Below are 12,500 nucleotides of genomic sequence, written 5' to 3'. Positions count from 1 at the left end.
ATGGTCGTACGTAGCGATTTTTTTTTCCTTTAAATCCAATAGAGATAACGTCTCGAGGGCGTGCCCGGGCGCCCCCCCCCCAACCCCCCGCATCGCGGGTCAGCGCCGGGGTACGTACGATATTCTTAAGGTACGTACGTACGTACGAAAATACGACGACGATATTCGTACGGCGAGACGCGCGCTCGCTCCTCTTTTACTTTTCGTTCTCTCGTTTTTTCCTTCTTTCACCATCGACCAAACCGCTCTCGACGAAAGTAACGAAAAATTAACGTAACGAAAATATACCGTGGACGTACGAAGTAACGGTCGCGATCGTTGCTCGCTCGCTGCGCTCGAGCGTTACGAGGTATGAATATTTTTATAGAAATCGTTATGGTTCGACGAATTCTAGTCGAACGTAACGATTTCGTTTTATTTTTTTTAAAAATTGCCCCCTCCGGACCGACATGACCGGGAGGTTGGCACTTCGTCGATCCCCCGGCCGGTACGTAGGGACTTAGAAAAATTCCGGTCCAAAAAGTTATTTCGAGTTATCTCGCTTAAAAGCGTTATGATGCGTATATATTTTTATATAAATCGCTATATTATTATATTTTACGTCGGGATTAAACGTTTATTTCGTCCCGAAAACGTTAAAAAAAAATTTTTAATCGAACCGTTTTTTCGAATTTTTTCGCTTAAAAGCGTTATAAGGTGCGAATATTCTTGCATAAATCGCTTTAAAATGACGTTTTACGTCGGTATTAAGCGTTTATTTCGTCGCTGAAAAGTTATATAAAAAAAGTATGATCGCGCCCGGGACGTTGGAACTTAGTCTCATTCTGGACCGGTACGTAGGGACTTAGAAAAATTTTCGACCGAAAAGTTTTTTCGAGTTATTTCGCTTAAAAGTGTTATAAGGTATGAATATTTTTATATAAATCGCTATATTATTGTATTTTACGTCGGGATTAAACGTTTATTTGGTCCCGAAAACGTTAAAAAAAAATAGTGGACCGACGCGACTCGGCCCGTCGGACTTTGTCATACTCTCCACCGGTACGTAGGGACTTAGAAAAATTTTCGACCGAAAAGTTTTTTCGAGTTATTTCGCTTAAAAGTGTTATAAGGTATGAATATTTTTATATAAATCGCTATATTATTATATTTTACGTCGGGATTAAACGTTTATTTCGTCCCGAAAACGTTAAAAAAAAATTTTTAATCGAACCGTTTTTTCGAATTTTTTCGCTTAAAAGCGTTATAAGGTGCGAATATTCTTGCATAAATCGCTTTAAAATGACGTTTTACGTCGGTATTAAGCGTTTATTTCGTCGCTGAAAAGTTATATAAAAAAAGTATGATCGCGCCCGGGACGTTGGAACTTAGTCTCATTCTGGACCGGTACGTAGGGACTTAGAAAAATTTTCGACCGAAAAGTTTTTTCGAGTTATTTCGCTTAAAAGTGTTATAAGGTATGAATATTTTTATATAAATCGCTATATTATTGTATTTTACGTCGGGATTAAACGTTTATTTGGTCCCGAAAACGTTAAAAAAAAATAGTGGACCGACGCGACTCGGCCCGTCGGACTTTGTCATACTCTCCACCGGTACGTAGGGACTTAGAAAAATTTTCGACCGAAAAGTTTTTTCGAGTTATTTCGCTTAAAAGTGTTATAAGGTATGAATATTTTTATATAAATCGCTATATTATTATATTTTACGTCGGGATTAAACGTTTATTTCGTCCCGAAAACGTTAAAAAAAAATTTTTAATCGAACCGTTTTTTCGAATTTTTTCGCTTAAAAGCGTTATAAGGTGCGAATATTCTTGCATAAATCGCTTTAAAATGACGTTTTACGTCGGTATTAAGCGTTTATTTCGTCGCTGAAAAGTTATATAAAAAAAGTATGATCGCGCCCGGGACGTTGGAACTTAGTCTCATTCTGGACCGGTACGTAGGGACTTAGAAAAATTTTCGACCGAAAAGTTTTTTCGAGTTATTTCGCTTAAAAGTGTTATAAGGTATGAATATTTTTATATAAATCGCTATATTATTGTATTTTACGTCGGGATTAAACGTTTATTTGGTCCCGAAAACGTTAAAAAAAAATAGTGGACCGACGCGACTCGGCCCGTCGGACTTTGTCATACTCTCCACCGGTACGTAGGGACTTAGAAAAATTTTCGACCGAAAAGTTTTTTCGAGTTATTTCGCTTAAAAGTGTTATAAGGTATGAATATTTTTATATAAATCGCTATATTATTATATTTTACGTCGGGATTAAACGTTTATTTCGTCCCGAAAACGTTAAAAAAAAATTTTTAATCGAACCGTTTTTTCGAATTTTTTCGCTTAAAAGCGTTATAAGGTGCGAATATTCTTGCATAAATCGCTTTAAAATGACGTTTTACGTCGGGATTAAGCATTTATTTCGTCGCTGAAAAGTTATATAAAAAAAGTATGATCGCGCCCGGGACGTTGGAACTTAGTCGCATTCTCGACCGGTACGTAGGGACTTAGAAAAATTTCGGACCGAAAAGTTTTTTCGAGTTATTTCGTTAAAAAGCGTTATGAGGTATGAATATTTTTATATAAATCGCTATATTATTGTATTTTACGTCGGGATTAAACGTTTATTTCGTCCGTGGAAGGTTAAAAAAAAACGGACGGATACGACCGGGCCTTTGGAACTTTGTCTCATTCTGGACCGGTACGTTGGGACTTAGAAAAATTTCGGCCGGCGGAAAAGTCCGAAATACTTATTTCGAGTTATTTCGTTAAAAAGCGTTATAAGGTATAAATATTTTTGCGGAAACGGTTATATCTCTATTAAATACAACTGGATTAAACGTTTTTTCGAATTTTTTAAAAAATTTGTGTTCGACGAACTGACACGACTGCGATATTTGTTTAATTATTTCGTTAATTAACGTTGCAAGGTATATATTTTTTTGCATATTTCTCGTTGTTTCAACGTGTTCTAATCGATTAAGAACGTGGTTTTTGTCCGTATTCGTTAAAAGAGGTGGTTTACTGATGCGATTTTAAAAAAAAAAAAAAATTAAATTTTTCGATAAAAACTGGTTTGAAATATTAAAATAAGCGGTGCGTTAAAATATCTCGACGATAGGACGTTTTATAAGGGTACTTTATTGGAACAAAGTGGTCGAGCGTTTCAGAGACTAAGTCCGACGGTACGTTGGGACTTAGAAAAATTTCGGCCGGCGGAAAAGTCCGAAAAGCTTATTTCGAGTTATTTCGTTAAAAAGCGTTATAAGGTATAAATATTTTTGCAGAAACGGTTATATCTCTATTAAATACAACTGGATTAAACGTTTTTTTCGAATTTTTTAAAAAATTAGTGTCCGTCGAACTGACACGACTGCGATATTTGTTTAATTTTTTCGTTAATTAACGTTGCAAGGTATATATTTTTTTGCATATTTCTCGTTGTTTTAACGTGTTCTAATCGATTAAGAACGTGGTTTTTGTCCGTATTCGTTAAAAGAGGTGGTTTACTGATGCGATTTTGAAAAAAAAAAAAAAATTAAATTTTTCGATAAAAACTCGTTTGAAATATTAAAATAAGCGGTGCGTTAAAATATCTCGACGATAGGATGTTTTCTAAGGGTAGTTTATTCGAAAAAAGTGGTCGAGCGTTTCAGAGACTAAGTCCGACGGTACGCTCTAACGGAGGTTTTACATGGTAAGCGCCCGGCCGCTGGCCCGGCCGGCGCCGACCGTCCGGCCGGCGCTTTGGTATCTATAAGAGACACGTCGAGTCGGACGGTCCGGACGGAACAGCGTCGAGCGCGTGGCTATTCTACGGCCTCGGTTGAGAATTCAGTCACCGCTCCTCGAGTCTTAGTGAACTTTTTTACTATTTCTCGACTGTTCCTTCGTTCTCGTATCGACTCTTTCTCTACACTGCTGCGCCGCGGGTCGCTGTCCTGGACGTAATGACCAAATAACGTGGCAAGGTTCCCCTTAGTCGGGAAGCTGGATCCTGTATGCTCGCACTAACTTTAAAAAAAGTTAGGGCAGTGTGCTTGTTACTAACTGAGTATCAATTCATGCTGGTTCGGCAGAGACCGTTCCAAAACTTATGTTATAGCGTACGCAGTACGTTTTAAACATACGAAAGGCTAATGGGGAGCGTACTACCTTTTAGGAAGTGCGTTCTTTCTGATTGGAGAATATCAAAAGAACGAACGAATATGTTTCTTACGAGGACGGTACGTTCAGCATGCAGTTTACGTGCTTTTTACCGCTAAGGCATATTCGTTCAACCAACAAACCATTCTTACAGAATGATCCTATGAACAGAATGATCTTAAAATATTCCACACAAACAATCAAACGAACGAAAGAAAGTAAAGAGAGAGTGGCGAAATGAGAGGAGAGAGAGTAGTGGCGTTCGACGTTACAACGGGAATTAAAAGGGTGTCGTCGAACGTTCACTAAGAACGAAAAGTCTCGTCGTACGGTGTTACGGACCCACCTACGACACTCTGAGGCTATTTTAAAAAGAGAGTCTTTTGACTCTAATATATAATATATATATAAAATACAAAGTTCCCTGGTTGATCCTGCCAGTAGTCATATGCTTGTCTCAAAGATTAAGCCATGCATGTCTCAGTACATGCCGCATTAAGGTGAAACCGCGAATGGCTCATTAAATCAGTTATGGTTTCTTAGATCATACTTAAACTTACTTGGATAACTGTGGTAATTCTAGAGCTAATACATGCAAACAGATTCGTACCAGAGATGGTACGAATGCTTTTATTAGATCAAAACCAATCGGTGGCGGATGGCTCGTCCGTTCGTCCATCGTTTGTTTTGGTGACTCTGAATAACTTTGTGCTGATCGCATGGTCATCTAGCACCGGCGACGCATCTTTCAAATGTCTGCCTTATCAACTGTCGATGGTAGGTTCTGCGCCTACCATGGTTGTAACGGGTAACGGGGAATCAGGGTTCGATTCCGGAGAGGGAGCCTGAGAAACAGCTACCACATCCAAGGAAGGCAGCAGGCGCGCAAATTACCCACTCCCGGCACGGGGAGGTAGTGACGAAAAATAACGATACGGGACTCATCCGAGGCCCCGTAATCGGAATGAGTACACTTTAAATCCTTTAACGAGGACCAATTGGAGGGCAAGTCTGGTGCCAGCAGCCGCGGTAATTCCAGCTCCAATAGCGTATATTAAAGTTGTTGCGGTTAAAAAGCTCGTAGTTGAATCTGTGTGTCACAGTGTCGGTTCACCGCTCGCGGTGTTTAACTGGCATTATGTGGTACGTCCTATCGGTGGGCTTAGCTCCTCGCGGGGCGGTCCAACTAATATCCCATCGCGGTGCTCTTCACTGAGTGTCGAGGTGGGCCGATACGTTTACTTTGAACAAATTAGAGTGCTTAAAGCAGGCTACCTTCGCCTGAATACTGTGTGCATGGAATAATGGAATAGGACCTCGGTTCTATTTTGTTGGTTTTCGGAGCCCCGAGGTAATGATTAATAGGGACAGATGGGGGCATTCGTATTGCGACGTTAGAGGTGAAATTCTTGGATCGTCGCAAGACGGACAGAAGCGAAAGCATTTGCCAAAAATGTTTTCATTAATCAAGAACGAAAGTTAGAGGTTCGAAGGCGATCAGATACCGCCCTAGTTCTAACCATAAACGATGCCAGCCAGCGATCCGCCGAAGTTCCTCCGATGACTCGGCGGGCAGCTTCCGGGAAACCAAAGCTTTTGGGTTCCGGGGGAAGTATGGTTGCAAAGCTGAAACTTAAAGGAATTGACGGAAGGGCACCACCAGGAGTGGAGCCTGCGGCTTAATTTGACTCAACACGGGAAACCTCACCAGGCCCGGACACCGGAAGGATTGACAGATTGATAGCTCTTTCTTGATTCGGTGGGTGGTGGTGCATGGCCGTTCTTAGTTGGTGGAGCGATTTGTCTGGTTAATTCCGATAACGAACGAGACTCTAGCCTGCTAAATAGACGTAAATTATGGTATCTCGAAGGCCCCCGGCTTCGGTCGGCGGGTTTTTACTACCAACGTACAAACAAATCTTCTTAGAGGAACAGGCGGCTTCTAGCCGCACGAGATTGAGCAATAACAGGTCTGTGATGCCCTTAGATGTTCTGGGCCGCACGCGCGCTACACTGAAGGAATCAGCGTGTTTTCCCTGGCCGAAAGGCCCGGGTAACCCGCTGAACCTCCTTCGTGCTAGGGATTGGGGCTTGCAATTATTCCCCATGAACGAGGAATTCCCAGTAAGCGCGAGTCATAAGCTCGCGTTGATTACGTCCCTGCCCTTTGTACACACCGCCCGTCGCTACTACCGATTGAATGATTTAGTGAGGTCTTCGGACTGGTGCGCGGCCAATGTGATAAGCATTGCCGATGTTACCGGGAAGATGACCAAACTTGATCATTTAGAGGAAGTAAAAGTCGTAACAAGGTTTCCGTAGGTGAACCTGCGGAAGGATCATTAACGAAAAATACAAAAACACAAAGAATATATTTGACTTGAACACTGTATAATAAAATATATATAATATCGTCGGTAAGGAGCCGTACTCCTCCTATATCGACACAAAGTATATACGACGTATTAACAAGCTATATACTTTGACAAAAGCCAAATTTTTTACAATAAGGAGGTGAGAGACGCTCCAGTTACGAAACTATACGAAGAGTGTGGCACTCTCTCTCGATCATCGGGATGAAGAGATATACTTTTACACGAATAATTCGAGGCGCCTGCGTGAGGTCGTACACAGAAAGACCCGCCGTCTCCGAATAATATTATAACAAACGAAAAACTTAAAAATATTCTCGAGGCGCCTGCGTGAGGTCGTAAACAGAAAGACCCGCCGTCTCCGAATAATATAACACACGGAAAACTTAAAAAGATTCTCGAGGCGCTTGCGTGAGGTCGTACACAGAAAGACCCGCCGTCTCCGAATCCTATAACACGAAACCGCTACTATTAATAATAATAATAATAATAATAATAATAACGATATGTGAGGGAACTTGAGCTGAACACATATCGAAAAAACTAAAAGTTACAGTGGAAACCACGTGTAATGAGAAATGCGATCGAGGCGCCTGCGTGAGGTCGTACACAGAAAGACCCGCCGTCACGATCTCGTATTTCGTATTTGCATCGTGGAAATCCAACGAACGAACAATATAATATATAAACTAAAATCTCTAAAGTGCCTCGTGTCGGAGAGATCACTGCTCACACCTCTTCTATATTTCGTAGTTGCGTTGCGTAGGCCTCGCCTCCTAGCAACGGGACATAAGGAAGACTGCTCTTTGGGATCGAACGAAGCGTCTATAACGAGTCGTCGACGAGAGCGAAAGAACGCGAATAGCGAGCCGCAGAAAAAAAGGATACCGAATTATATATCTTCGAAGGTTCTCTTCGAAGATCCATGGATACCTATATCTGCGCGTCTCCAGCTATCTCGCGCGTCTCTCCAAACTCTCGTCGTTCCTCGAAACGTGCTTCCTACCCAAAGGGCGTTCGTTCTTCCTATGTCGTTTCGTTGTCGTTCGTTTCAACGGCGAACGATATACGATGTTCGACAAAACGAAACCACGTTGTACGTTCGTACTCGTGGATCGGGTAACCTAGAACGAAAACGCATTGCGTGGATGTTGGCCCGAAAAGATATATACCAAGGCGAGTGATGGTAAAGAGTAACGATTCTTAACTAGACGAAGTTGGTTCAGAGGGGACCGCCGGCCGTCTCTCTATCCTCGTTGTCGCGAGTCTAATGCCTCGTTCCGTCGCTAGAGTTTTTCAAACTCTGCTTCTGGCTATCGGGAAGAATAGACCGCGCGCGAGGAAGAGGAACGACGACCGTGCGCGTCCCATCGATTTTTTTTATTTTTACCTGAACCACCGAAGTCGATTCAGAGGGGACCGCCGGCCGTCTCTCTATCCTCGTTGTCGTGAGTCATATGCCTCGTTCCGTCGCTAGAGTTTTTCAAACTCTGCTTCTGGCTATCGGGAAGAAACGACCGCGCGAGGAAGACGACGACGACGACCGTGCGCGTCCCATCGAATTTTTTTTTATTTTTACCTGATCGACGGAAGTTTCGTCCGGTTCGTCTCTTTTACCATCGTCTCGTCGACCCGTTCAGAGGGGACCGCCTGTCCATATCCTCGTTGTCGTGAGTCATATGCCTCGTTCCGTCGCTAGAGTTTTTCAAACTCTGCTTCTGGATATCGGGAAGAAACGACCGCGCGAGGCCGATGGCTGCGAGTCCCATCGAATTTTTTTTAAACGCACGCACACACATACACCTGAACGGAGATGCGTTCCTTTTCGTCGCGATTTTTCGCGCTTTAGTCGTCGTTGTCGCCATCCGTTCGGAGGGGACCGCCGGCCGTCTCTCTATCCTCGTTGTCGAGAGTCTAATGCCTCGTTCCGTCGCTAGAGTTTTTCAAACTCTGCTTCTGGCTATCGGGAAGAAAAGACCGCGCGAGGAAGAGGAAGGACGACCGTGCGCGTCCCTTTCGAATTTTTTTTATTTTTACCTGAGCGACCAAAGTGGATTCAGAGGGGACCGCCGGCCGTCTCTCTATCCTCGTTGTCGCGAGTCTAATGCCTCGTTCCGTCGCTAGAGTTTTTCAAACTCTGCTTCTGGCTATCGGGAAGAATAGACCGCGCGCGAGGAAGAGGAACGACGACCGTGCGCGTCCCATCGATTTTTTTTATTTTTACCTGAACCACCGAAGTCGATTCAGAGGGGACCGCCGGCCGTGTCTGTATCCTCGTTGTCGAGAGTCTAATGCCTCGTTCCGTCGCTAGAGTTTTTCAAACTCTGCTTCTGGCTATCGGGAAGAAACGACCGCGCGAGGAAGACTACGACCGTGCGCGTCCCATCGATTTTTTTTTACCCGAACGATGGAGATGCATATCGGCTGTTTGCTTCGAATAACTGGACGAGAGGAACGAACTTATATATATATCATGGGCTAGCCACCGTGCGCTTTCTTCGCGAGATCGTGTGCTGTACAGAGGATTCAGAATCGGGTGTTATATCCCCGTCGTTTCCTGACGAACGGAGCTTCGATCTCGTTGGTTGTTATATATTATAATGCACTTTACGCCCGGTCGGCGGGCTGCGTGTGTCGTCGCGCAGTCCGTCCGATTTCGTTTTCGAACGTATTTTCGTGTCGTCAATCATATGGCGACTTCCGCGCGTTCGATTCCCGTTGGTCGGACGTTTGTCGGATATCGGCTTCTTTCGAACCGAGAATAAGAGTACAAAAACCTGAGTACACAAACAAAAATCCATGCATAAACGATTACCCTGAACGGTGGATCACTTGGCTCGTGGGTCGATGAAGAACGCAGCTAATTGCGCGTCAACGTGTGAACTGCAGGACACATGAACATCGACATTTCGAACGCACATTGCGGTCCACGGATACAATTCCTGGACCACGCCTGGCTGAGGGTTGCTCACGTAAACCTAAGACTGCTTGCGTTGCGTATCGTTGCTCTCGGTCCGTCTCTCTCTGTTCTTTCTTGCCTCGTCGACAGCCCGCCGTCGTTCGTTTTATATTTAAACGAACGTTTCTGAGTCGGAGGACGAGCGCCAAGCAAAAGAATACGAATTAAAGAGCGGTCGAGGGCTCGTACGCGACGTACGAGCGATTGTTGGACGTTCGTCGGCGTTCGTCGCTGGATCGTGTGGAGACCGGCGTACGCATGCTCTCGATACAAATATATATGAAAAATCTATCGCGTTCACGGGAGACTCGCAAAACTACCTCCGTCTCTTCTCTGTCCCTTCTTGGCTTGACAACCCGCCGTCGTTCGTGTTTTACGAACGTTTCTGAGTCGGACGAAGCGCAAGAAGAAGGATACGAATTAAAAGAGCGCGGAGAGAACCGTCGTCGTCGACGCGGTTATCGAGATACACAGAGCGAGTTTTCTTCGTGGCCGATTTTTTTTTTCTTTTTGTATCAGCCTCTGCTACGTTTTGTTAGTCTTCGATAAGCACGAATGACCGCGCCCCCGACGTCGTCTTAAATGAATTTTTGGCGAGACTGAGAGAAAGCAAAAATATTTTTGAACAAAGTCAGTCGAGAGAGGAGAGAAAAGAGAACCAAGATATTAAAACCTAAACCTAAACTTGGTGGCGTAACGAAAAACTGTGTGCCTTAAAGAAACACAACCGTCTTTTCATCAAGATGTTTTTACTCGTACAGCCCCAGGGATCGAATACCCACTCCGTCTGTTCGTGCGGCAGAGATGTATTCTGCAGGCGCGAGACGACTGACGAGAAGACAACGAGGACCGTCGCATCGATGGGTCGTCGTTGCGTTTTTCATCCTCTGTGCTTTTTTCTGTTCTTCGCGAACCCAGAGAAAGCCGTAGATCCGGGAACGGACACACGAGATTTCTTCGAACGCTGATGACTTAGGGAGATGATCCCCAGCGTTGCGCGGAGATCGGAGAGTACGCGTACATGTATCGGGACGAATTTTTCCCCGTCGGTCGCGTATCTCTCTGCCCGCGCGCCTGGCCCAAAGCCACGTTCGTCGGAAATCAACGAAAAGTGTGTTACGATCTAGCGTGCGTCTACGATCGGCTATATTTAAGGGTGACGAAGAAGAGAAAAGCTCACGGTGTTGCGCAACGTTTCTGTACCCGATTTTAAGATGTGCATGTGAGTCCGTTACAAAGTTGTTCGGATCGTCGAAAATAGTCGTTTTCGTCGTCGTGCGAAAGAGAGAATAATCTCTGACATTGGCACGGAGAGATCGCGCAGAGGAAGAGAACGATCCTCTTTGGCGAGGCTCGAGAAAGACTAACGAAACTTGATTAGAGACGAGGTATACACGCGCCGTACGTACGACGTACGCGCGTGTGATTTTTTTTTGCTTTAAGGCGATTCGGCGCTCCGAGTATTAGAGAAAAAGAGATCGTTGGTCATCCCATGTCTCTTCGTCGTCTATCGCTGGACCGCGCATCCTAACGTATCGCCGGTCGTCCAGTCCCCGAGTAATAAATTCACCCCGTTGTGTACGTCTCGCGCTCGCTTTTCCACTTGCGTGAGTTCCCGTGCGTTTTCGTCGCTGGTACAGAGCAAAGAAACCGATATGTTATATATATATGTCGCGTGTTCGATCTCTGTGCCAGCAATAACAGGCGAAAACAAGGAACCGCTGGAATCGTCGAGAAGAGAGAAACGGCTACGGGAGATATATTATACATAACACGTATATATATATATATTATACAAAGAGGACGGGCGTTAAAAACCGGAGATCGTTACGGGTGTCTTGCGTGAGTCTTAGCTCGAACATGATACGACGAACGAAGTTTAAAAGGCACTTTGGCGAGATGCATAAAACGTTTCTCGATCGAGATAGAATATAAGGTTCTCGATTCTATTCGAATTAATTTTTTTTTTTTATTTTTTTTTCTCTTTGAGGCGATTCTCGGAGAGAGAAATAAAAATAAAGACCCTCTGTCGCATTGTTATCAAACCGTCTTGCTTTTCTCGAATCGCGCCCACATGGCACGAAATTTTTTTTTCTTTGAAAAAAAAAAATTGTCACCGTGTCGTGACGTTGAAGCGACCTCAGAGTAGGCGAGATCACCCGCTGAATTTAAGCATATTACTAAGCGGAGGAAAAGAAACTAACAAGGATTTCCTTAGTAGCGGCGAGCGAACAGGAATTAGCCCAGCACTGAATCCCGCGGTTCCGCCGTTGGGAAATGTAGTGTTCGGGAGGATCCGTTTATCCCGTGACGTCGAACCGCGTCCAAGTCCATCTTGAATGGGGCCATGTACCCACAGAGGGTGCCAGGCCCGTAGTGACCGGAACGCGTTTCGGGAGGATCTCTCCTTAGAGTCGGGTTGCTTGAGAGTGCAGCCCTAAGTTGGTGGTAAACTCCATCTAAGGCTAAATACAACCACGAGACCGATAGCGAACAAGTACCGTGAGGGAAAGTTGAAAAGAACTTTGAAGAGAGAGTTCAAGAGTACGTGAAACCGTTCAGGGGTAAACCTGAGAAACCCAAAAGATCGAATGGGGAGATTCATCGTCGACGGCGTCGGTGATCGTTGGTGAGCGATGCTCCGGGTGGGCCTTCGTGGTTCCATTGGCGAGGGCACGCCACCTTCGATTCGAACGCTCCGGCGTCGTAGTCGTGCACTTCTCCCCTAGTAGAACGTCGCGACCCGTTGTGTGTCGGTCTACGGCCCGAGCGGGTGACTGTCGCGTCGCTTCGGCGCACGCGGCAGACCCTCGGTCGCCCGGCCGACTGCACGACGGTACACTAGACGGTATCGGGCCGCAACCAATCCATTCTCGAATGTGTGTGCGTCTAGACCGCCGCAAGCATCGTCGATCGTTCTCAGTTTTTACGGAGTTTAATTCCGTGCTGGGGCGTCGGCAGCTGTTGGCTGGCGGATTTCTTGGACTGGCCGAGTCTCTGATTACCGGTCGGCGACGCTATTGC

General features: G+C 45.0%; 2 non-coding genes and 1 pseudogene across 2 annotated transcripts; all 3 read left to right on the top strand.

Moving 5' to 3' along the window:
• The first annotated feature begins 4,566 nt into the window (after nt 1–4,566).
• Nucleotides 4,567–6,490, top strand: LOC139997154 (small subunit ribosomal RNA). The gene has a single exon (XR_011802599.1). It is a non-coding gene; the product is annotated as a small subunit ribosomal RNA (ribosomal RNA).
• A 2,839-nt stretch (nt 6,491–9,329) lies between these two features.
• Nucleotides 9,330–9,484, top strand: LOC139997165 (5.8S ribosomal RNA). The gene has a single exon (XR_011802607.1). It is a non-coding gene; the product is annotated as a 5.8S ribosomal RNA (ribosomal RNA).
• A 2,127-nt stretch (nt 9,485–11,611) lies between these two features.
• The window catches only part of LOC139997162 (large subunit ribosomal RNA), a 4,746-nt pseudogene continuing 3,857 nt past the window's right edge, over nt 11,612–12,500 (top strand).

This window comes from Bombus fervidus, unplaced genomic scaffold, assembly GCF_041682495.2.
Source record: "Bombus fervidus isolate BK054 unplaced genomic scaffold, iyBomFerv1 scaffold0033, whole genome shotgun sequence".
Lineage (NCBI taxonomy): Eukaryota > Metazoa > Arthropoda > Insecta > Hymenoptera > Apidae > Bombus > Bombus fervidus.
The sequence above is the reverse complement of the archived record's forward strand: the minus strand, read 5'-3'. Positions and strand labels throughout refer to the sequence as shown.